The sequence below is a fragment of the Podarcis erhardii genome, assembly GCF_964252035.2.
Source record: "Podarcis erhardii genome assembly, chromosome: 6".
Lineage (NCBI taxonomy): Eukaryota > Metazoa > Chordata > Lepidosauria > Squamata > Lacertidae > Podarcis > Podarcis erhardii.
In genome coordinates, this window is record NC_138510.1 from 15,097,483 (window position 1) to 15,121,486 (window position 24,004).

Below are 24,004 nucleotides of genomic sequence, written 5' to 3' on the forward strand. Positions count from 1 at the left end.
CATGTACAACTGGGACTAGATGTGGATGATTGTGCCATGGACTCATTGGGTGGTCTTGGTGGTTTGCTCTTGGCTTGTTCAGTAAGAAATAAACCACAAGCTGTTTCACAGGTAATGCTAAGCCAACACTCTGGTTCATTTCCTCTTGGCATAGCCATTGGAATAGGCCATAGGCTTAGCATGACACGTGAACCAGGCCGCAGTCTCAGCCTAACGCCCTACGCATTTATGTCACATGGCTATTTCTAAAGTGTACTTTGCACATTTATATGTGTTTTGTGAATATTTTCTTCTTGTGGTATAGCAGCCCCTTAAGAGGCTTGATAGACTGCTGTGTCTGCTGCCTTCCTGGGATGGATGGATGGAAGGAAGGGAGGGAGGGAGGGAGGGAGGGAGGGAGGGAGGGAAGAAGGAAGGAAGGAAGGAAGGAAGGAAGGAAGGAAGGAAGGAAGGAAGGAAGGAAAAGAAACTTTTAAGTATCTTGACAGCCCACAATACAAAGAATGGGGACAGTTGGGTTTGGTGAGACACAAGATACAAGATGTCATACTCATTCTGAATAGTTGTTTTGCGTTTCCTGAAGACAACTCTTGTTCACAGCAAGAGCTAATGGTCAAAGGTGGCCGTGAGTCCTTGGGAAGACACGATTTTGGCAACCACACAGGCATTTTATGGCGTGCTGTCTTGGCCCCAATATTCTAGCTACACTTCTTTTTCACCAGTTCTCTTTCTCCTCCCTGCCCCCAAGTCCCTTGTTCTTCATAGCCTTAAAAAGAAAAGAAAAAAGCCCAACCCAACACACTAAGAGACCAAACCTATCAAAAAAATGAAGAAAAGACCCTGTGTTGTAGCCAGTCCAGTGAGAGAAGCAGAAATGGTGGTGAAGAGAGAAAATAGCAGTAGCATTTAGACTTGTCAGGTCAACTGCCACTTGTGGAAATCCACATGTATAAAATACAGAGAGAGTTTGGAGCATACTCTTCCATTCTCAACTATCAGGTATATCATCAGACTGAATGATGGCTGGAGCTCTTCAGCATAAGAGACATAGGGAAGCTGGCTTATTATATGGTCCTTCTAGGTCAGCATTTGTTGGTAATGACTGGCAGCAGCCGTTCTGCGTTTCAGGCAGGGGTCCTTCCCAGCTGGGGATTGAACCCAAGACCTTTTGCATACAGATCAAGATGCTCTGCCGCTGAACCACAGCGCTTCATCAGGTTTGGTCACCTCTGCTACTGTAGCTCCATTGCTCTGACACAACAGAGCAAGGGCTGTATTGCAGAATATCAATATACAGCCGAATGTAAATTTCCCACAGTGCCCCAAAAAGGGTAGTCACATGGTGCTGGACTACAGCTCCCATCAACCTACAGCTCCCAGGGAAGATGAGCGCTGTAGACTCAAGAAATCTGAGGACCACCACGTTAGCTACATCTGCCCCCAGAGCATTGCGGGGACTTAAACAGCAGCTCCTAAACCAATTGCCTAGGGATGCCGAGAGCAGATCCCGGGTGAACATACCATGAAATTGATCATGGAGACTTTACCCCTCAAAAACTCATTCCCGCTCCCCAAAACCAAGGACCCTTTGCTGTCTGTTTTAAGCACGATAAGCCTAAATCTTGTTAAGCCAGATTTTGTGTGTGGTTCAAGATATTTTAAGTCTTCCACAGCTCATTAACCCTAGGAGGAGGAAGGATGTTTCCTGTACTGGCCCAGCTTTTCAAGAGTTTTTTTTTTTGCATCCCCCACAATTTGCCCTTTTGTTTATAAAGCTGGTATAGTTGCTAAGATCAGTTTGCTGCCTACCATTTAGAAAGTTGGCTGCTTTTTAAGTAGGCAGCTTGGAAGGCAACATGGTGTTTCTAAGAGAGCTGAGGCACCACTTAACTCTTTGTGTGTGTGTTTTAATTGCTGAGCAAATAGAAGGGGAAAGGTTCGAAGCTGCGCGTGAGTCGCTAGTGCTGAGCAATGTCATCTGTTGCGCCTCCAGCCTGCAACTTTTTTATGTTGAGTCATCTCGGTATGAGTCTTGGGCACACTTGGCATGACATCATTGAAGTGCTCTGACAACAGTGCACCATGCAAAATGGGCAGGGATTCATGCTGGAAAACACACAGTGCAAACAGCACAGAAAACACACAACACAAACAGCACAGGAAGCGGCCTGGTTTGCCACTAGATCTGTGCATACAACACAATTGGGCTTTTTTTGTGTGTGTTCCCCCCCCCAATTACTATTAAGAATCTGAAAGTTGCACAGTAGCCTGCAATATGTAATGCAAGAAGGTAAGCTAGGCACATTAATCATTCCCAATCTAGGATCATATATCAAATAATAGAATTGGGTTAAAGTATTTTTCTCTTCCTTAATCAGCTAGCAAACGGGGTAAGGTTAGGGTGTCAAGAGAGAGCTATTTCTGACCCAGTTACAATACACTGTACTTGGTCCTGTAAACTCAGAATGAGCATGTCGGGGGCACATGATCTCACATCCTTTCTCCTCCCACAAATCCTGGTTTGCAGTCAGAGATCAAACCACTGTTGTTGTTTTAATTCAGACATAATGGGAAACTGTGGTTTGGCAAACCCTGGACATTTTTGCATTATGGTGCACGATAAGAGGGAGCATGCAGGCAGAGAGCACTTGCTCTTGGTTCTGTAAAGCATGGTTTATACGGCTGAGATATTATGTCTGAACTGGGTCTTTCTGTAAAGCATGCGGATAGGCTCACTTGCACTATCTTTCGGGAGACGCATTTATACAATGCCGATCACTTCTCTCGCTGTAGGACGCCAGTGTTTTAATTTATTGGGTTTATCTATGAATTGCTGCCATGTGGTCCATCTGTTATATGAACAGAATCCTTTGCTTTTGCAGAATTTTGCACAGTACTTGATTCGCAACAGTTCTGGACAATTGCCATACCCTCCTGGAAGTGCAGATAAGTGAAAATGTAGCTGTGCTGCAGCGCTCATCATGCGCAACATTCATGTTGCTATTTTTTTAAAAAAAAAACCCATTAATAAGCATTAATGTAAGGCTATCAGTATAAATGAAACTTTATATTGTCCACAATTCTTTATTTGCTTGTCCATGAGTGTCACGGAACTAACGACGGAGTAGACATACACAGGACCCCACAGTTGCAGAATGACTTTGGCCACAGAGATGGCTTCCTTGACCGCTGAGGAAAGGCGTTAAGAAGTAACTGCACATTATTTCTGGTGGGGATGTGAGAACTAAAGAGTTAAGTTGAAGGACTTGGGCGGGGGGGGGGGGGGCGGAGATGGCGTCCTGAGCAGTTTAATTCATTTAAGAAACCATATAAGTTAGGAGGAGACCTTGAGGGTAGTTGATAGGACTGCCAACTTGTTTAACAGGCCCTGCTCCAGTGCTTTGCAACTGCTGCTGTAGACATTGGCAGTTGATGATTGTTGTGACGTGGGGTTTGTGATTTCAGCTCTCTTGACATAATATGCTGGAGACAGTTCTCTAGTAACACTTCTTTATTAAAGCAACAAGACTGAGACCTGAGGAGGGGAGAGCTACATTTATAGGGACAGGGAACTAGCTAGAAAGGATACATTTTGGAGGGAACAATATCAGGCAATCACAGTCCTGCCTTTTGGAGGAAACCAATAAGACAGAGGATCCAAATACAGCAGCTTAAATGAACCAATAGTAGCTGTACCCTCTGGAACCAAAAGGCAGTTACTTTACCCTAATGCAAATACAGACAATAATAATACAGATATAAAATCCTTTGACTCAATACACAACAATGATGATATGCACTCTCTACTGGGGCAGGAGGGGCCTGCAGAGGCTCCAGATTTCTGCATATCAAGCTGCTGTTAAAGTTACAAGAGCAGGTCAGAGCCCCCCCCCCCCACTCCAAACCCATCATTTCGCAATCCCAGCTACCCAGGATTCTGGAGGGAGCAAAGGTCATGGGAAGGGACATAGGAGCAATTCGGTGCTAAAAGCTAAGGAGGGGCAACCCTACAGAGTACAGTACACAACCACAAACGATATAATATTATCAAATTGTAAATTAAGGAGCACATTTGCGAGTTTTAAAATTTTCCACAGCATCTTTTTTATTTTCTGTAATGAATTGCAAGCATTCCTGTCTTCATTGTGGGAACAGAATAATAATAATAATCAACAACAACAAATTATTATTATTATTTTTAAGATATACAAGTTAGAATATTTGTTGTATTTGAAAGCACAGGGCTGTTTCCGGCATCTTTTTTTGCATCGTGAACCATGGACTTGAGAAAGGAAGGTGGCCTCAGGACCCCAGAATGGCTTATTTTCTTGTGAAGGCCACCTGACAAATGGTAGTCATCAGAGAAAGGCAATGCTGCCTCTTTAAATGGCCACTCTCTGTCAGCGCATCTTGTGGGGCTGAAATGCCCTTTGTTATCACAGTCTAGACAGGACGCAGGCGGAATATTTGATTGTGTGTGTGTGTGTGTGTGTGTGTGTGTGTGTGAAGGTGCAGGCAGAGGGAGGGTGGAGTAGACAACTAGACAAGGGTTAGGTGAATTTGACTGGCTTCATCTACGAACGGATTGCAATGATTTTTCCCTCCTCCCCACTTCTTATCTGGCAAACTCTGCCTGCCCTCTTTTGCTTATTTTAAAGGGATGAAAAGCCAACCCTGTGTGTTTATAAAATTGTTCCATTTCTCAGAAGGAGACATTAGCGCACTGCAGCCTGCCTCCCTTTAATTGCCCTTTTTATGACTGTCTAGACATCATCCAGATACGTGTTTGCAGTGAAAAGACGTATCCCCTCCTTCTGGTTATATGATATAGTCCGAACCCTTTTCACCCATTCTCTTTTAACCCGCTCCCTGGTTGTTCTTTTAAGAATGGATTTTATCCCTGTATTCCCTCCCGAGCAATCGTATTATTAGTACTGTGCACCAATTGACTGTTTCAGTTGTATTTTGGGTGCCCCCCCCGCTGTGTTTTCCTGGTGTCATGAGGGGCTTTCTTCTCCCCCACCCCCAAGCTTTTTGGAGGGGATATAGAGCTTGGAAAAAGGGCTCTCATTTGGAGTTACTTAAGCAGATCACATTTCTAAAGCTATGTTTATATTCAAACATAGCCACTTCTTTGTAACCCCCCCCCTCCTCCTTTGCTTTCATTTTTGTGTGGCTGGTAAGAAGAATACAACTCCTCCGACCAGGTTTTAAGAATGGAGACAACAAGGAACTGTGAATGGGCTTGGGAGGGTTTTAGTTATGCAAATGAGCTGCATTAATTAGCTCTGTTGCCATAGCTGCTACTTTATTGTTTAAGAAGGGGGGGAGGGGGGACAGGCTGTGCTATGCCCAATTCTCCACCTCCCAAAAAGGGGGGTAACACCCTTATGCCATCCCTGTTCAGGACAAAATTGCCTAGGTCGTGAATGTTGTGGTTTTCCTCTGCCACGACTGAATGCATGAAATTAAGAGGTTTAGAAGGAAAAGGAGAAGGGGGAGTTAATTCATACCATAGTCATCCTAAGAGAGAGAGATGAGAGAGAGAATATTAAGATATCCTGGAAGCTTGTTAGCAGCAAAGCTAAGGTTACGTTTGTGAAGGCTGATGGGGTGAAGAGAGGGGATGGGTCTAGCTTTCTTAGTCTGCCATAAAAGAGGGAGCCCCCTCTGCTTTCTTTTCTTTCCCTCCTTGTGGGCGACTGGGGAGGGAGAGCTATTGTTGGTGTTGACCTTGCTGAAAAGCCATAAATATTTGCCTCCGCCCCCTCACCCCAACCCATCCATCCGCCTTCAGGTTTATGGTGAAAGAGGACTCTGAGGCAATGGAAATAGGAGCAACAAGAAAGCCAAATTCATGGGCGTGCATGTAAAAGAAGTGCCCCATTTCTGCCTTAACAGGCATTCAATGCAACACAAGTATTGACAACTGAATTTTGGTATAATATTTCTGCTTCAAAGAGAAACCTTTGGGGTTGAGGGTGGGATGGCTCTTTACCTTACAGAACTCTTTTTTAAAAAGCAACAACATTTGTGTTCTTGCCTTCCTTGTTGCAGCCAGAAAGCAACCAAGGGGGTTTAATTTCACCTTGGCAAAGGGAGTTAACTTCTTCAGAGAGACTTGGGAGGCAGAGAAAGCGTTAAGCATCTTCTCCCAATTCTGATTATTTGATCCCTGGCACCTCCAGTATAAAAAGAAAGAAAGGGAATCAGGTAGCGAGTGAAATGAAGTACTTCTGCCCCAAAAGAGTAGACAGTATTGGCCCAAATGGACAGATATCGTGGCCAGGAATAAGGCAGATTCCTTATCATGTTCGCAATTTGGCTGTGCAAAATCACGTTTCTTTCATTTGGATGCTGGATAAGGTCCCCACCACCCTTCCACACACACACTCCACATCAAAATGGCTGCTGTTTGAGGAAAGGCTGTGGCTCATCTGCCTTGCATGCAGCCGGTCCCAGGTTCAAATCCTGGTGTGTCTAGGTAGGCCTGGGAATATTCCCTGCCCAAAATCCTGGAGAATTGCTACTGGTCAGTGTAGTAGATCAATACCGAGCAAGATTGCTTACAGCTCTGTGATTCTAACTCTGTGATCTGTAGATCTGTGCGGGGAATAAGGGTGTCCAAACAAATCTCAAAACCCTTTAACAAACTACATTTCCCAGGATTCTTTGCAGTGCGGGAGCCATTACTGTTTCAAAGAGGTATGATACTGCTTTAAATGCATAGTGCAGATGGGGCCTAGGCAGAACACTTCCCCTTGATACCTGGATTTCTTTATGGAGGGAGGTTTTCATATGGAGGAACATTCAATTCTATTAGCACCATGTTCCCCACCTCAATGGGAACTTGGTCTTTGATCTGCAGCCATGCGGTGATCTGTGTACCATGCCAGAAAGACTAAGAAAATGCAGGCCTGAAGGTTCCCAGAGCTAACCTTGAATTATTCCCCCCCCCCAACTTCATAGGATATGCTCAGAGGGACATTCATGGGTCTCCCCACCACCACCACCTTTTATCCACCTGGTGGAGTGTGATGGCAAGCTAGTACCAGATTGCAGGAGGCAAGTTTCCCTCCATGGGCTCTCCTGGCTCAGTGCATCCTTGTTGGATATACAACAGCAGAGATCATTCAGGGTTAATTCTGGGTTTTTTGGTCTGCATGTCAATGAGGAAGACAGTTGAGACTTGACAGTCGATGGAGCAAGAGAGAAAAGTTGTTCTGAAGGTGGCTTACCTTGGGATGTGTAGTCAAATATGTCTCCCTGTTCTCAACTGGGCCTTAGACTCATAGAATCATATAACTGTTGGGAAAGGGTCATGAGGGTCATCTAGTCCAACCCCTTTCAGTGCAGGAATCTTAAATATGATTCTTCCCAAGTTATACCTTGCCCTTGTTCAATTTGTCATCAGTAAAGTATTGTTAGATTCTTTCTCCCCATAACTACTTTATTCTCTGCTCATATTCCTCACCACAACTGTGCTGTTCCTTGCCTTTCTCTCTGGCCCCGATCCGCAACACTTCCAGAGGGCGAGGCCAAGCGAGGAGCAAGTTGCTGATGCTTTTCCTTGGTCCTCTTCCTTCTTCTTTGAAGGCGAAGAGGCAGAAACAGTGAGGTCCAGAATCATGAGCCGGCTCAGAAGGCTCCAGGGATTGGCAGTGGGGCCCTTCCAGAGGCGTGGGCCTTGACAGATGCCCATGGAAGCACACCCCTAATGCCCACCTTGTAGACGCCACCCTGCTGGAGGCAAGGGGGCTGATCAGTGCAAAAATGTGGCTTGGTTTCTGAAGGGTTTTCTGGCAATGAAATATAAAGTTACTGCATCAGCCATCAAAGAGAAGTGCTTTCAGAAGTGCATTTTAAAAATGTATATAAAAGCATATAAACTTGGGACAAGGTGTTAAAAAGAAAGAAAGAAAAGAAGTGGGAATTCTACCCAACTGATAGCTCTGATGTTCTGCAGCAGTAGCAAGCTCTCCATGGAATGGGGCTTGCTTTCCTTTCTCTCTCTCTTTATTATTTGGGGAGCCCAGAGCAGACAGTTTGCCGGCGAGACAGATGTGGTTGGGCAACAACAAACATCTATTTCTATAACTAGAAACAAATTTAGTAATTGCCTCTTTCAGTAGGACTTGATCAAGCAGGAAATGAAATTCCTAAATGGCAGTTAGCAGAAGTATCCTATAGCTAAACTAAAAAGAGTGAAGCACGCTTTGTGGTCTCATGAGTTTCAGACGGCTTGGGGGCTGGGGAAGAAGACTGCATTCTGCAAACCATGCAAGCATAGCACCAGCCTCTTATGGCATTTTATTTTATTACTATTTAATTGAAAGCAAAAAAATAAAAAACGTCCTTGACTTTGGAGCATGGATTCTGATGCCTCGCTTACGGATTCCATGCACTGTTGAAGAGCTTCTGCCAGGGCTGTTATTCCTTATTTATTTTAAGAAATTACTCTACTGCAACATGTTGGCAAATTACATCTGTGTTTCCTCTACTTAGCTGACCTCACCCTAATATTCCGATCCTGCTTGGGGTATACCCTGTGCGCGTGAAGAGCTATTAGGTGATAGAGTTACCTAGAACAGTTCTCGATGGCACAAACATACTGGGTCTCGAACTGGTGATTTGAGCGACGTCCAAAAGGGAATTTGGCGTGTGCTCCACCAACCCAGGGCTTGTTTTTTTCAAAATGGGGAACCAGATACAAAAAGAACTCTTGGGGCAGTTAAAAAATACATGTCATGTGAAACTTGTACAGTCGTAGCTCGGCTCCCGAACGCCTTGCGAGTCGAACGTTCTGGCTCCTGAACGATCGAAAACCAGAAGTGAGTGTTCCGGTTTTCAAATGTTCTTTTGGAAGCCAAACATCCAACGGGGCTTCCGATTGGCTGCAGGAACTTCCTGCAGCCAATCCAAAGCTGCGCTTTGGGAGTAGAACGTTTCAGAAGTCTGATGGACTTCCGGAACGGATTACTATTCGACTTCCGAGGTACGACTGTACTATTCTGGGTAATGTGAAAAGTAAATTAAGTGCTCCAGGCTCCCTTAGAACCCACATGCACCCTGGCCAAGAAGAGACCTCCATTGCTTCACTCTGCAGAGTATTCACCAGTGTTTCTCAAGGAAACGTAACACTGTCTTCAAGACATGAAGGATGTCAAATGCCCAGTTCGGAATTTTTCTCTCCCACTCTTATAGGCTTCTGAATGCCTTGGGATATGAAGAAAATGTACAGATGTCCTGTAGCAGGCTGTTTGAAACTTTCCATTGTTAATTTTTATTTTTAAAACCCTGCCGAAACCTGGCTTTGGACATAGGAGCGCACATCAGGGGAGGTGGACAAGCAAGTCTCCTTGCACCTATAAACTGAAGACTGTCACTTGAGGCTTCCTCCCTGACCCCTACAATGCCTTCCAGGTAGGGAATATTTGCAAGAAATGTAACTAGGAGACTTGCTTTTGTTGAATGCAGACTTTTTGTGTCTTGTTCTGCCTTTAGTTGAAAAGGAGCCATGTCTGAGAGCAGGACCTGTTCTAAACTGACCGGAGGCCTCCAGCCCAAGGATTGGCAGTCCAGCTTGGGTGAAAGATTCCTGCATTGCAGGGGGTTGGGCTAGATCAGGGGTCGCCAACCTAAGGCCCAAGGGCCACAAGCAGCCCATAGGGGTCGTTTAACCGGCCCATGGACCCCTGCCGCCCACTCGGTCGGCTCCCATGCACCGTGCTAAACCGGCGCGGAGCAGAGCGTGGATCGCCTTCCGCGACGCTGGCCGGCTTCCCATTGGCTGCAGGAAGCTCCGGAAGGAGCGCTGGAAATAGCATTTGCGCATGCTTGCTTGCACACACACTCTGGCCCACTTGCGCATGCACACACACACTCCGGCCAACTGTGGCGTCTGCAGAACCGTGAACTGGCCCATACCACAAAAACTAGATGATCCTCGCTGCCCCTTCCAGTTCTACAATTCTATGGTTCTAGCTCTTTCTGATGTCCCAGGCAGGCAGGAAGAAGTGGCTGAGCCTGTGGTGGGCTACCGTACATGGCTGTTGGATGGCATTGTGCATGGTTTTGTGTGTGTGTGTGTGTGTGTGTGTGTGTGGTAAAGGTAAAGGACCACTGGACGGTTAAGTCCAGTCAAAGGTGACAATGAGGTTGTGGCGCTCATCTTGCTTTCAGGCCGAGGGAGCTGGCATTTGTCCACAGACAGCTTTCCAGGTCATGTGGCCAGCATGACTAAACCGCTTCTGGTGCAACGGAACACCATGACGGAAACCAGAGCGCATGGAAACGCTGTTTACCTTCCCACCGCAGTGGTACCTATTTATCTACTTGCACTGGTGTGCTTTCGAACTGCTAGGTTGGCAGAAGCTGGGACAGAGGAAAGGGAGCTCACACCACCGTCGCAGGGATTCGAACTGCCGACCTTCTGATCGGCAAGCCCAAGAAGCTCAGGGGTTTAGACCACAGCACCACCTGTGTCTCCATGTTATGGAGGGCTGGGCTATGTATAAGGAACTTTTGAAGGTGCTCCTTGACCCAGCCCTACCAACCCCTGAATTTTAGGTCAGTCTTAATGCTTCATGTCTTGGCATCTTTGCCTTGGGCTCCTGGCTTCTGGAATCTCTCTTTGGTTTCGGCTTTGCATTTCCTTTCTCTTCAATGAAAATTTTGCATGAAGGGAAGGCTGGGGAAAAAACCCAACCATTGTCATTTACAAATGACTGAACATTCTTCCCCACCCAGCCCCTAACCGAAGCACTCCTGTTTTTATAATGGAAGTATTTGCAAAACCGAATACCATAGCCTGACCTTTTGTCATAGTAAAATTTATCACTGTTGTGGAGAGTCCAACCAGATGTATGTACGTGTGTGTCAGTGTGTAAACATTATGGAAATGCGAAAGGTGGTGCGCCACAGACCTTGCAAACAGAACACTGAAGCTTTTTGCAGTCATTTGATCCAAATAAAATTGATTGTTATGCTATGCACTGCTGCTCCTTGGTGGATGAATGAGTTGTGCTTATGATGGATCAACAGAGTTGTCTGCATTTTTGGACTTTCCTCAAGGGTATCTATTTTTATTTTGTTAAATTTGTAAGATGACCTCCTGACCTGCACCACTGCTGCTGACCTTGATGGCTGGGTGCATGAAAAGCAGCGCTAGAAATTAGCCCGGCGCCAGGCACTTGGCACAACCATTTTGCAGGAAAGCAAAATGTCACTCGGGAAAGGATTTGTAAATATTTTCCTTGAAGCTTCAATTTGTTTTATTCTGGACTGTTTTATTTGATGTTTTAATGTGTTGGAAATCACTTTGAGATTTGTTCTTTAAAATATAAAGTGGTATATAAATAATGATAAGAATAATAATAAATTAATTAATTCCACTTGTGGGGAGGATAGCACCTAGACATTCCATTGTGTCTGCTACGTTTAAGGTGCCATTTGATGATTTGATTATATATGAGTTTCTAACAGTGCTGAAAAGGTCTGGCAGTGTGTGTGTGTGTGTGTGTGTGTGTGATATTCCCCAAAGCAGGTTACTCCTCTAGACACCTTAAAATATTTTGAGTTGGACTGAAAGAACTGCGAGCAGAAGGAAAATCGCCACCAATGCTGTTCCACAAACACCTGCACATACAAGGTGTCAATAATAGCTAGTTCTCATTGTCTGGTTGCACCACAAGCTGTGTGGGCACTTGTGCAAGCTCTTCACAGAGCAGAGTAGCGTCAGTGGATTTAACTTTACCTTTCTTGGGCAACATCGTAGTGAGAGACGTGAAAACAGCTCTTGCGTCAATACAAGACTTCTTGCCTGTTTGCAAAAGGGTGTCCTTGGATCTGACCCATTTTGATACTGCTTTGTGCTACTTAGCATTGAAGCTGAGGATAAAGGTGAAATATGTGGCAGGCTAACGTTGACATACAGTAGATGTTGACTGCAAGATCCAGAGGTTAGGAGACGGGATCCCTGTCTGTCGTTCATTCCTACAAAAAGCCACATAGATTTGATTTCTGATGTTGCGACGGTTGACTCTGCCACAGATATTCTTCCATGGAAGAAAACCATTACAGGAGAGACTGGCCTCCATAGACTTCGTTTCATTCAATCTTCAAATGCTCTTAGGAGTTACAGTTACCTGCAGTGTGTGTGTGTCTTTCTGTTTCCTACTGCTGTTTAACATTTCAGAAGCGCAGAACCATCTGTGAACATCATAATCCTCAAAGCACCCTATACTTTGAAGTCACCCTATTAATGTAGCTGTGCTACCATTAAATAAGGACTTCCAAGAGTTGTGACCTAAGGGACTTGACCTCAAGTCAGCTATGGGCCAGGTAGCGAAAATGAAGCAGGACCTTAGAAAAGGAAGAGAAGGTGCATAGGACAAAACAGGAGAAGAGGCCAAACAATTATGGGTTCCTAATTGCACAGAGCCAACTTTCAAATACCGCATTTTCGTATTTTTCGCTCTATAAGACACACCAGACCACAAGTCACACCTAGTTTTTGGAGGAGGAAAACAAGAAAAAAAAAATTCTGAATCTCAGAAACCAGAACAGCAAGAGGGATCGCTGCGCAGTGAAAGCAGCAATTCCTCTTGCTGTTCTGGCTTCTGGGATAGCTGTGCAGACTGCATTCGCTCCATAAGATGCACACACATTTCCCCTTATTTTTTAGGAGGGAAAAAGTGAGTCTTATAGAGCAAAAAATACGGTATATTTTGAGGCACGTTGCTTCTCCTAATTCCCAGTACAGTGGTACCTCGGTTTACAGGCGCTTCAGGTTACGTGATTTCAGGTTGCACACTGTGCTGAACCCGGAAGTACTGGAACAGGTTACTTCCTGGTTTCAGCGCATGCACAGAAGTACCGAATGGCGATCCGTGCATGCGCAGACGCGGCGCTGCGTGTTGCGAATGCTGTGGGTTGCGGACGTGCCTCCTGCACGGATCACGTTTGCAACCCGAGGTTCCACTGTACTGGCCCTTTAAGGGCCTTTACATTTCTGCTGCCTCTTTCGGTTTATGTAATAAAGAAAGCTGCTCATTACATTTTTAAACTTCATCTTTTGCCTTTTTGCACATGTGATGGGATCGCATGATCAGCACTGCTAGCAGAAGCTCTTAAGAGCTTGTTTGATGTTCCACCACCACCAAAGAAAAAAGAGAAAAAAGGAGGGGGGGGGGAGAGGAGAGAAACACCTGGGGTTGCAGCAGAGAAGGGAGAGAGATCCGGTGCCACACAAGTGGAAAACTGAGATTGAAATAGAATTGGGGACAGTTCTCGCCAGTGTTCACGTCCTCTTTTGTGAGTCACGCTACAAGTGCAGCTCTAAGGATATCAGAGGTGTTGATTTTTTGGGGGTGCGGGTGGTGCTAAGCAGCATTCTAAAAAAGAAAATACAGTGGTACCTCAGGTTAAGTACTTAATCCGTTCCAGAGGTCCGTTCTTAACCTGAAACTGTTCTTAACCTGAAGCACCACTTTAGCTAATGGGGCCTCCTGCTGCCACCGCGCTGCCGGAGCCTGATTTCTGTTCTTATCCTGAAGCAAAGTTCTTAACCTGAAGCACTATTTCTGGGTTAGCGGAGTCTGTAACCTGAAGCGTATGTAACCTGAAGCGTATGTAACCTGAGATACCACTGTAAGGCAATTTGAACTATGAGGGCACTCACTGTGGATTTCTGAATTCTTTAATTCCAAGACCTGGAAAAAACAGATTGCAGCTGGGGATGTGTTTGTTTGTGTGTGTCCCACTGAAAACAGAAAGATAGCAAAGTTGGGGGGAAAGGTTCTAGTTTACTTCCTGCTTTGCTAGTTTTCTACTTGCAGGAAGCATTGGGGGGGGGGAGAGCATTGAAAACATGAAAAACAACAACAGCAGCCTTAAACTACAACCCAAACAAACCTTGCCTGCCCACCTGCACCAGCATTCTTGGTGGTAATGGCCCCTTGTACCATCTCAGAACTTCTCACACACACACACACACACACACACACACACACGACACAGTCAAGGACACTTTCTTCCCTATCATCACTAGGATTAGGACCATGCATCTAAAACAAGGCCACAGCAAGTCCTGGCTTTTAGTTTTAGGCTTTGCTGCCCATGACTAATGCAACAGCAAATGGTTGACCAATAATGTTTTCCGTCCGGCTTGCTTGAGAGGTTGTTACAACACAGAAACTTCTTCAGCCTAAGCCCTCTCTTATGGTGGGTGGAGGCTGTGAGATCTTTGGAAACAGCACAATGTTTCATTGCTCTGATAAAAAAAAAATTGAACCATGTTTGAGGACACCCTGAAATTCTGCAGAAGCCTATCAGGGATTTCTTGATGGCAAAACTGGCAGTAGTGGACCAATGTTCCTGAAAGACAGCTAGCCTGCAATCACCAATATAACCCCTGAAATGTGAAGTTGCAAGTGACTGTTAGCTGTGTTCTAAGCAATGTTCTCTGTATAAGTGGAATAACAGAGGCCCTAGCCTGCCCCCCAGAAAAACCCTGCACCTTAGAACATACATACATACATACATACATACATACATACATACATAATTTTATTTGTATCCCACCTTTCCACAGTTCAGACCAAGCTCAAGGCAGCTTGCAACATGGGAAAAGACCACATAGCTACAACATAACGAAAGTAGCAATAAACAACAAATAAAACATTTTAAAAAGGCACAAACAGACCAAACAATTTCCACGTAAGTCAAAACAAGGTCTAAAATTAAGATACAAAACAAAAACAAAAGCCAACAGCAACAACCCCACCCAACAAAACCCACTGAACTACTCAGCCCAGGAACCTCTGGAGTTTGCAGTGTTAGAGTTCTGCGGCGAGCATTGAGCGGAGTCAGTGGCGGATATAGAAGAGTTAGAATTGGTGTAGTAAAGGTTCCCCGGGCGTGAAAAGTTTGAAAACCAATGTCTCCGAGAGTTCAAGGTTTTGTTGTTATCAGAGCAGCGCCACCAGTTCTGCTGCCACACTGGGTGCTGAGCCTAGGGGACATCACAGGGCAATGCAACTATGACCTAGTGAATTGAACCTAACAGAAGGCGGGGGGGGGGGGGCTGAATTTTGGCTTCACACAGGGCACTGCTGAAATCGGAAAGACCAAGGTCGTCCCTGTTGTTATTTATTTATCTATATCTATCTATATCTATCTATCTATCTATCTATCTATCTAATCTGTTGCAAAATTCTATGCTGAGTAACCATTCACTGAGCAACTTCCTAATGTTGTCCCCACAGAGTTCCAACGCTCAGCGTGGCAGGTAGATGCCAATGTGACTAATTTACATGGCTTATTCCAGTTGTGAAATTGGCACCCGCTCTCACCCTTCACCAACCTAGTGCTCTCGGTTAGGGCTGGTGGAACCTGCAGTTTACTGATGGACAACCGAAGGGCGCTTTCCCAAGAGAGCCAGTGTGGTGTAGTGGGTCAGAGTTCCCGGGCTAGGAACTGGGAGACCAGAGTTCAAATTCCCACTCGGTCATGAAAATCACTGGGTGACAATGGGCCAATCGCTCACTCTCAGCCTAACCTAGCTTTGTTGTGAGGATGGCATGGGGATGAGAACTATGCAACTCACCTTGAGATCCTGGGAGGAAAGGTGGGATATAAATGCAACAATAAATAAGTTTGCCTAGAGCAGTTTTCTCCAAATCTGGTGCCCTCTAGATCAGTGGTCTCCAAAATATCTGGAAAGCACCAAGTTGGACTCAGCTTGACTCACAAATGTTCCTGACCGAGCTTTTTGCTGCCATGCAGTTTGTATCTCTCCCACCCAGCAACTCATGTATATTTTGTGAATCTTCCTTTAATCCTTTTATCCCTCTGCTTTTCTCCCCTCTCTGCTAACTATCCATCATAATCTTTGGAATTCAACACAGGTGTTTGTGCTTAGCTGAGAAGCTCTTAGCATTCAAGCTTACCCCCCCCCCCACGATAGCTTCCAGCAATGCAGTCAGCAAAGGGGGGGGGGGGGGAAACCATACTGATGCTGATTTAGGATTACATTCTGCAGATACCTTTTGGAAAGAAACATCCTCTGAGGGTGCACCATTGGGGGGGACAGCAGAACACTGCAGGTTTCTTCCTGGTTTTCTGTTTTGTCTCCTGGGATGCTCTACAAGTCTGTGCAAAGTGCCGTTTGCATCCGTGTTCCCAGAGAGACCAGGGTTTTTTCCCCCTGTTCTTCACAAACACACACATGTATGCATGGATCTCAGCCAGTGTTGCCAGTTAGGGAAACTGCATACCTCATGCAGAACAGTATCATGGCATTGTTAGATGGTGAAATGCCGTTTGAATGGTTGTGTGGAAATGCCTGGCAGTGTGTGAAAGCCGAAAGCCCAGTTGAAAACATATCTCAGTGGTCTGGAGTTATGCTAAATAATATTTAGAGCCCTGTGAAAAGTACATAGATCTGAAGGAGGAAGTTGGAAGAGTGATATTCTTTCTCACTTCCTCTTTCACCTCTGTTGTGTTTTTCAAGGCTCATATTAATTATTATGTCCACACCCCTTGGAAAGGTGTGAAGAACGAACTTTGCATGCAATTTCTCTTTCCTTGTCTCTGCAGGGGAGAGGGCTTATTCACACAAGGGAGAAAAGAAGACCACAGGGTTGGAGCTCATGCCACTCACTCAAAAATCCAAATGTGCCTACAGGCCTAAAAATGTTAGAAGCTCCTGTGCCAAGCCCTGAAAACCCAACTCTGTCCTTATCATCTCTATATGGCCTGATCTTCTGTTTTTGCTGCTCCTTCCTACTAACTTCATTGGCGTCCTCGACCCTGATTGCTTTTTCTCCCTGCTCTTTCCCAAGCCAGTTAGATCTGGTCTGCTGGTGATATAATAATTGGAGAAATAGTTGCAGTTCCATAACACCGCTGCCCAGTTTCCATTTCCTATGCCCAGTTTTGCCCCCACCTTGCTAAAATTTGGCCTTGGGAACACTGGGAAGTTGCTAGAAATTTCCATATTTATTAGGCAAACCTCGTTCCTTGTAAAAAGTGACTCGTTTCCTGGTTTTTCAAACCCTTTCCCCAGATGAAAATAGGCCTTGCTCGGTTTATGTTAGGCAGGAAGACTCCTGGAGAGAGCGGAGCAATGAGCCACACGGTGCAAACAGTTTGCTTCAGGGGCCTGTGCGGTTGGCTGCAAAAACCCACTGAAAATATAAGGAAGGTGCAGACATGTCTTCAGAGGATGCCAGCATGGTTAATGGGCAGAGTCAGTGAAGCTACAGAAGGCAAGAAGCCTTGCTTTAAAAGGTGGGCATCTTGCATAAATGAGAACAGAAAGAAACTCTGGCAAAACAACTGTGAATTGACAATAAGGCAAGCAATTTTTGGAAGAGGATTTAAGCAATCAATAAAAGCAATCAATTAAAAGGCCTTTATGTATGTCAAACTGGGGACAGAGGCCGTTGGGCCATGAGACAAGAAAGATGTTTGAAGGAATAGAGGGTGGAAGTGAAGAAGCCTAATGAATTTGTTGCATCACTTTTCGCTGTGGGAGATGTTGAACAGATGCTCACTCCTGAACAACTTATTTTGGAGAAGGCATCTGAAGAACTAAGTCCAATTGCAGTCACATGGAGTGAAGTATTAGGACTGACAAACTAATTCACAAGTTTCTGATATGGGTAATGCATACCCAAGAGTTCTCAAAAGAACGCCAACATGAGATTATCAGTTATAGATAGGTAGCCGTGTTGGTCTGCCATAGTCAAAACAAAATAAAAAAATTCCTTCCAGTAGCACCTTAAAGACCAACTAAGTTAGTTCTTCAGTATCTGAAGAAGTGTGCATGCACACGAAAGCTCATACCTAGAACTAACTTAGTTGGTCGTTAAGGTGCTACTGGAAGGAATTTTTTTATTTTGTTTTGACTATGAGATTATCAATTTGTTTGCTTGTTTCTTCAGAAACGCAGCTTGTCACTGACTTTACCACAAGGACTGGGAGGTAAAACAGTACAGTGGTACCTCTGGTTAAGAACTTAATTCGTTCCGGAGGTCCGTTCTTAACCTGAAACTGTTCTTAACCTGAGGTACCACTTTAGCTAATGGGGCCTCCCGCTGCTGCCGCGCGATTTCTGTTCTCATCCTGAAGCAAAGTTCTTAACCCAAGGTACTATTTCTGGGTTAGCGGAGTCTGTAACCTGAAGCGCCTGTAACCTGAAGTGTCTGTAACCAAAGGTACCACTGGACATGCAAGCCCGATCCCATTATTGTGTACTCTTGCAGGTGCAATAAAATAGCAACAAAATTATATGTACATGCTCCCTTCTCGGTTGATGTGCTATGACTAAGAGCCTTGCCTGGTGTGGAGACTTTTTCAGTTTGTTCATTTGCAGGGAATGAAAGGAGTGGCAGGATCTGCTCCTGAGCTAGCTGTGTCCATTAGGATGGCTGTAGGGTGCCCTGTATATCTGAAATATTATAATGGATGTGTATAGATTGGTGGTGGGACTGCTGCTGAAATCCTCCGCTAACTACACACACACATAGTACTAATTCTTCCTGAAAATGGCTGAAGTTCTTGGATCAGGGAGACCTTGGCTGGGTTCTGATCCATATTCCCATGGTTCTGTGGAGAGAACTATAGCTCAGACTTAAAGCACCTGCTGTAGACGGTCCCAGATTCAATTCCTGGCATCTCTCGAGTAGGGCTGCGGAACTCCCCTTCCCAAGTTCCTTAGATGAAGGGCGAGAAGTAATATTTGAGAGCGAGAGGAACATATTTTGTCCATTCTTTATCCCTACGAACGCTCGATGGCTACAGCATTTGAAAGCGCCTGGCTCCCCCTTGCAAAGTTATTCCTTTAAATGTCTGCTTCAATTTGGCTTGCGATTCTAAAGAAGCAGGTCTTCATTCAAATCAGGAGGAAACCTTGGCTAGGCTTGCGCTTGGAGCAGAGATAAATGAAATTGCATGCCCGGTGCAAGTCAGCCGCATGGGGGTTGCTGGTGAGAATGACAATGAGTTTCGCTCTGCCTTGTCACACAGATTGCATTGACTAACAAGATTAGATTTTCATAAATTTGAGACACTCCCCCCTCCCTCATATCTTTGTGGGCAGCCAGGAGTCCAGACATGGATATGTCTTGCACATATTTGGTTGTTAGCCAGTAAGGGTGTGTGTCTGAGAGAAGAGGGAGGAGGGAGATTTAGTAGGGCAGAGCTTTTTTTTTTGCTTTTTTAAAAAAAGATGGTTCATGGAAGAGTGCACAGGCTTCTAGGAAGTTTGGGTTTCTCTGGGTCTCCAGAAATCCCCTGGTTATTTATTTATTTTCGAAGTAATTAAGGGAGCTAGCATTGAAACATTTCCTTCCAGTATGTAGCTCGATTATTGAAACATGGTAATTATCTCCAGAATTTGAAATGTGGCTACTCTTGCTTCTCTTCCAAAGGACCATGAAATGGTCCACAAAACTTCTTATCTGCAAGAAAGAATACCAAAGTTTCCAAAGATTCTAGAATTAAAAAAACACCTGAGATTATATTCTAAGACATTTTTTTAAATAATAAAAATCAAATCCTCAAAATGTGAAATATAGGTTTCGTTTCCTAATCTTTGCCAAAATTCACCAAAATTAGAACTTGATAACATCGGGGGGGGGGGGCATTTTCCATGCTATTGTGCCGATTCAGTGAACGTTCCCTGGTTTGTCAAACTGAGTTAGAGTAACTATGTGCTTTTTGCAAGTCCTCTTATGAGATACTGTACAGTTAAACAGCGGTTGTGACGTTACAAATAAACGATGAAAAATTCTGTCTTCTGCGGCATATCCACTGTTCGATACTGTCAATACTGTTGAGATGTTAAATACCGTCAAATGTTGGCTCCTTCTGCATGTCGGCTCTCAGAATCTTATCAGATGCCCTCAAAACAAAAGTTTGTTTCGATTCTGGGATATTTTGTGTGCCAAGTGCTAATGTTAAGTGGCAGTACCTAACTGGTACCCATAAACTAAGGGCCACATTCCCTTATGGGCTGCCTTTCAGGGGGCCACATAGTGGGCAGGCCAGAGGCAACAGCGAGCAGAGCAACAAAAGGGAATGTTTTAACCTTTATAGGGTGAGCTAGTCCCCTTTGCACATGTCTATCCAGGTAAGCAAAGAAGTATCTCTGGAGTTCAAGGACAGGCGCTCAAGGAGGGTGCCAAGCAAGGGGTGCAGCCTGGGAAGAGTCTTAAGGATCAGGCAGAGACGCCTGGAGACGTCAGCAGGGCCTGAGGTTCCCATCCCTGCCATAAATCTAAGAATATATCCAGGTAACATTTGCTGCCAGAATCCACAAAGGGGATTTTTGGAGAGCAAATCCATTTCAGTCCCATTCAGTTTGCATTGCACACAAACGCAGAGACACACAGAAAGATAGAGCTGTCAGGCCCTGCCCTCTTCCACACATCCCCATTGTCATTCCAACTGACCTTCTGTAGTGCAAAGCCTGTTTCTACTCGAGGAGACTTCCCGCATTATTTTAAAGCCGGAGGTTCAGGGTTCTTTAATCGTGCAGAGATCCTACTTGAGTTCAGCAGGCTTCCTTCCACAGCCACCAGCAAATGGAGGGCTGTGGGACTGCAGAAGGGGCTCCTAGGATGGAGACGGTCCAATGAGTTGGTCACCATTTCCCCCCTTCGTTCAACCATCACTGCATGGGTTTGAGAGTGCAGAACAACTGAATGGGGCTAGTGCTAGTTATTATTATTTTTTCCATTAATAAGTTTTGTAAACTTGGGTGATGCACACCTGCGGTGTTTCATTTGTGCACTGGCTCTTTCATCATTCTACCCAACACACCACTGGAGTTGTGCTCGGTATGCTCTGCTGTTAGGCAAGAACCACATTTTCCACAAAAGGCCGCATCAAGTCCCACTAGAATATGGTTTGGAGCCATAATTGAGAAAACTGGCTATTGCAAAAAAACAAAAAACAAAACTCCTGAGACAATTTGTAGGCTTGCTGACAACCCTCAGTGACCTGTCACTAAGTTTTCACTCAGTCCTTGAAACTGATAGCGCTTATGGGAGTGTGTGTGTGTGTGTGTGTGTGTGTGTGTGTGTGTGTGTGTTTAGTGGGGATATTTATCTGTAAAAGCAATCTATGCATTGCTCCTTGTTCACGCTGCCCGGATTCCCAAAGCGTCTGTGTTTGTCTAGACAGAAAATACAAAGAAGCAGGTTGTGTCACTCCAACACAGTGTCTGAACCTGCCTCTGAAATGTATGCAGGAGTAAAAAAAATTATGCTAAATTAAATTAGTGTGACCTTACTTTGCATTTCGAAGCCACATTTGTCCGTCGCGTAAAGCTTGGTGCATCCATCACTCTTCCCTGGGGAGAATTACAAAGGGGGGAAAATGGAATGAGGTCTCCTCTAATTGAAAAGTGACAATGATTAGGAAGCCAAATACAAAATGCATATATATGAAAAATACATAAATAGGCATGAGCAGAATGGTAAATCTGTGTAGTTTGTTTCTGTACCTCAAATGATTTTTGGGGGGACGCACTGTTATTGGGTTACTAGCACTACTATAGTAATAATATATTGATCAGAGATTAGATTTTGAGGGGTTCCTCTCCCCAAACAGGTCTGACTAGCAGACTGAATTGACCCAGTGAATTCAACTCCTCTTTACGCCTTCTCAAAAACAATACTTCGTGAACATGAAATGCAAGAAAATATATCCATGAACTCCTAGAGTACCACTCTGTCCAAGTGAGAAGGGCCTCTTGTATAGCAAAGGCATCAATATTCCTGCTCTGTATTTGCACTGATTCTAAATTATAGAGGTGGAGCTAGAGGATCACTTTGGGGGGCGGGAAGGGGCCTGGCCTCCTCCTGTGAGTTCTCAGCTTCTGATGAAGCTCACCTGTGCGTGTGAGTTAAAAGCTATTGATGCATAAGATGTTGATTGGTTATAGAAAATGAACCCCTTCTCCCTGGTTGCATGATAATTGCATAACCTCAGTCAAATGGAAGGAAGAAGAAATCAAGGGGACAGATACCCAGTGGTAACTCAGGGATAGAAACTTGATCACCCAAGGTTATGGGTGTGATGCTTATCAGTGCTCCCAAGCCACCTGGATCTTCAAGGTGCCTCCTTGTATGATAGGGCTGGGCGAGCGACATCTTTCTGTACCATTAAGATGATTTAATGACCTTTTAATAAACTGATTGATTAGATGGTAGTATGTTTGTTTTGCCGTTTGATTTAATGGCTTTTGCATTACGTGCTCCTGTATAAAATCACAGCAATTATCTGACTATGTGATTTTATTAATTCATTTGCCAACATTTCTACTCTGATCTTTTAACTCTAAAGGAGTTTCTAGGGCAGCTAAATATTAAAACCAACAATTCGAAAACAATAACCACCTCGGTAAAACAAAAGAACAGCAGGGCATTTTAACAATGTTAAAAACACGCTTTCAAACACACACACACCACACATACTAGTCAGATTGGACAATATCAAAATACCTAAAATTTCTTGACTAAAAACAAAAAACAAAACCCCAAACCATCTTCACCTAGTGCCTAAACAATAAGTTGGTGCCAGGTGAACCTTTCTGAGGATGGGGCACCATCACTGAAAAGTCCCTGTCTGGGAATCAGATGGAAATGGGACCTTAAGAAGGGATTCAGAAGACTTTTGGGGGGGTCCTGGCAGAAAAAAAATATAGAGAAACAAACCAATATTTGTGTATTCCATCTCATTTCCAGATTCTAGGGAAATGTGCATTCAAGCTGTGGGACTTGCCAGCTGCTGGGTTCCAATAATCAACTTATATTGACATTGCTTATTCTCTTTCATAAGGCACATATTGCTCTTACTGTTCCTAACGCTGACAAATGTTTTGTGGGGGGCACATGATGAAATACCTGGAAATATGCATCTGAAATTAGCTTAGTTCTCCTCTCCCCTCTTTTGTTTCCCTTGACTTTCTTTTTGACATTAAAAACAGAGAGAGACACTTAAGGTAATGTACAAATCACATCTACGGCGTTGCAAATGTCATCAAACGAATTAACAAAACAGGCGCTTTTGTGGGAGCGGGGCAGAAAGAATTGCTTTTGGAGGGGCATTTTCTGCCCTGCGGTAAATCTTAAAACACAGACTCCCCCCTCACTCACATACACACACACTGGCCTCACATCCACACATGCGCTGCGCAAAATTGCATCGGTGGGAACCCTTTTCTGCTCTGGAAGACGAGCGCTCCTAAAACAGGGCTGGTGCAAGGAGGAAGATTGCGGGGCAGGGGTTGTGCAGGACAGGGTTGGGGGTGGGCGGGGGGGGGAGGCAAGCAATTCCATGGGCTCCTCTGTGAACTTCTCCCGGGCCCCCTGCGACTCTCCCACCGCAGAGCGGCCTCTTCTGGGGCTCGTGAGGCTCGTGATGTGACTGTCAAAAGCTGCCTGCTTGAACTCCACCCTTGAGGCTCCCTTGTCTGTCTGCCAGAGTGCTTAAAGCTGTCTAGGATTCAGCCAACCGTACCCAGGGTGAAAGCAGTTAACACAAGGACAAGAGGATTGCGTCCCCCCCCCCCAAGCTGGGCTGCTCTTACCTTTAACCCCTTATGGCTGCAGCCAAACAAAAAGGGCCCAGCGCCTCCTGCTTCCCCACCCCCCACCTCCTGGTTGTGCGGGGAAGGCTTTCTTTACAAAGGGAGCCTTTGAATGCCCCCTTTCTCGCCCCCCCCCAAACATTCAAATGAGGTGGAGGGCCTTGCGCCTGACGGGCCTTTGTTGCTACCCTTCTCCCCTCGCCCCTGCTGCCCCAACCTCCTCAGAGCCACATTTTTTCTGGACATGTATCTCATTACAATACAAAGAAAAAACCCCCTGCTCCTCTCCTCAACCCCTCTTTTTTTGGGGGGGGGATTTAAAGGCCTCTGTTTATTTACAGGCTCTCTAGACAATTCCCTGTGGTGAGGATTGAGATGGTTGGGACAATATGCGCGCCATAT

The 24,004-nt window shown here is 45.0% G+C and overlaps 1 protein-coding gene and 1 long non-coding RNA gene across 4 annotated transcripts in view; one reads left to right on the plus strand and one right to left on the minus strand.

Annotated features, from left to right (window-relative positions):
- The window catches only part of PMEPA1 (prostate transmembrane protein, androgen induced 1), an 85,363-nt gene that overhangs the window by 39,953 nt on the left and 21,406 nt on the right, over nt 1-24,004 (plus strand). The gene's annotated exons all lie outside the window — the stretch shown is intronic.
- On the minus strand, nt 17,955-23,989 carry LOC309345204. Its single transcript, XR_014158091.1, has 3 exons — nt 23,603-23,989; nt 21,302-21,361; nt 17,955-19,499 (listed from the first exon to the last, which is right to left on the minus strand). It is a non-coding gene; the product is annotated as an uncharacterized lncRNA (long non-coding RNA).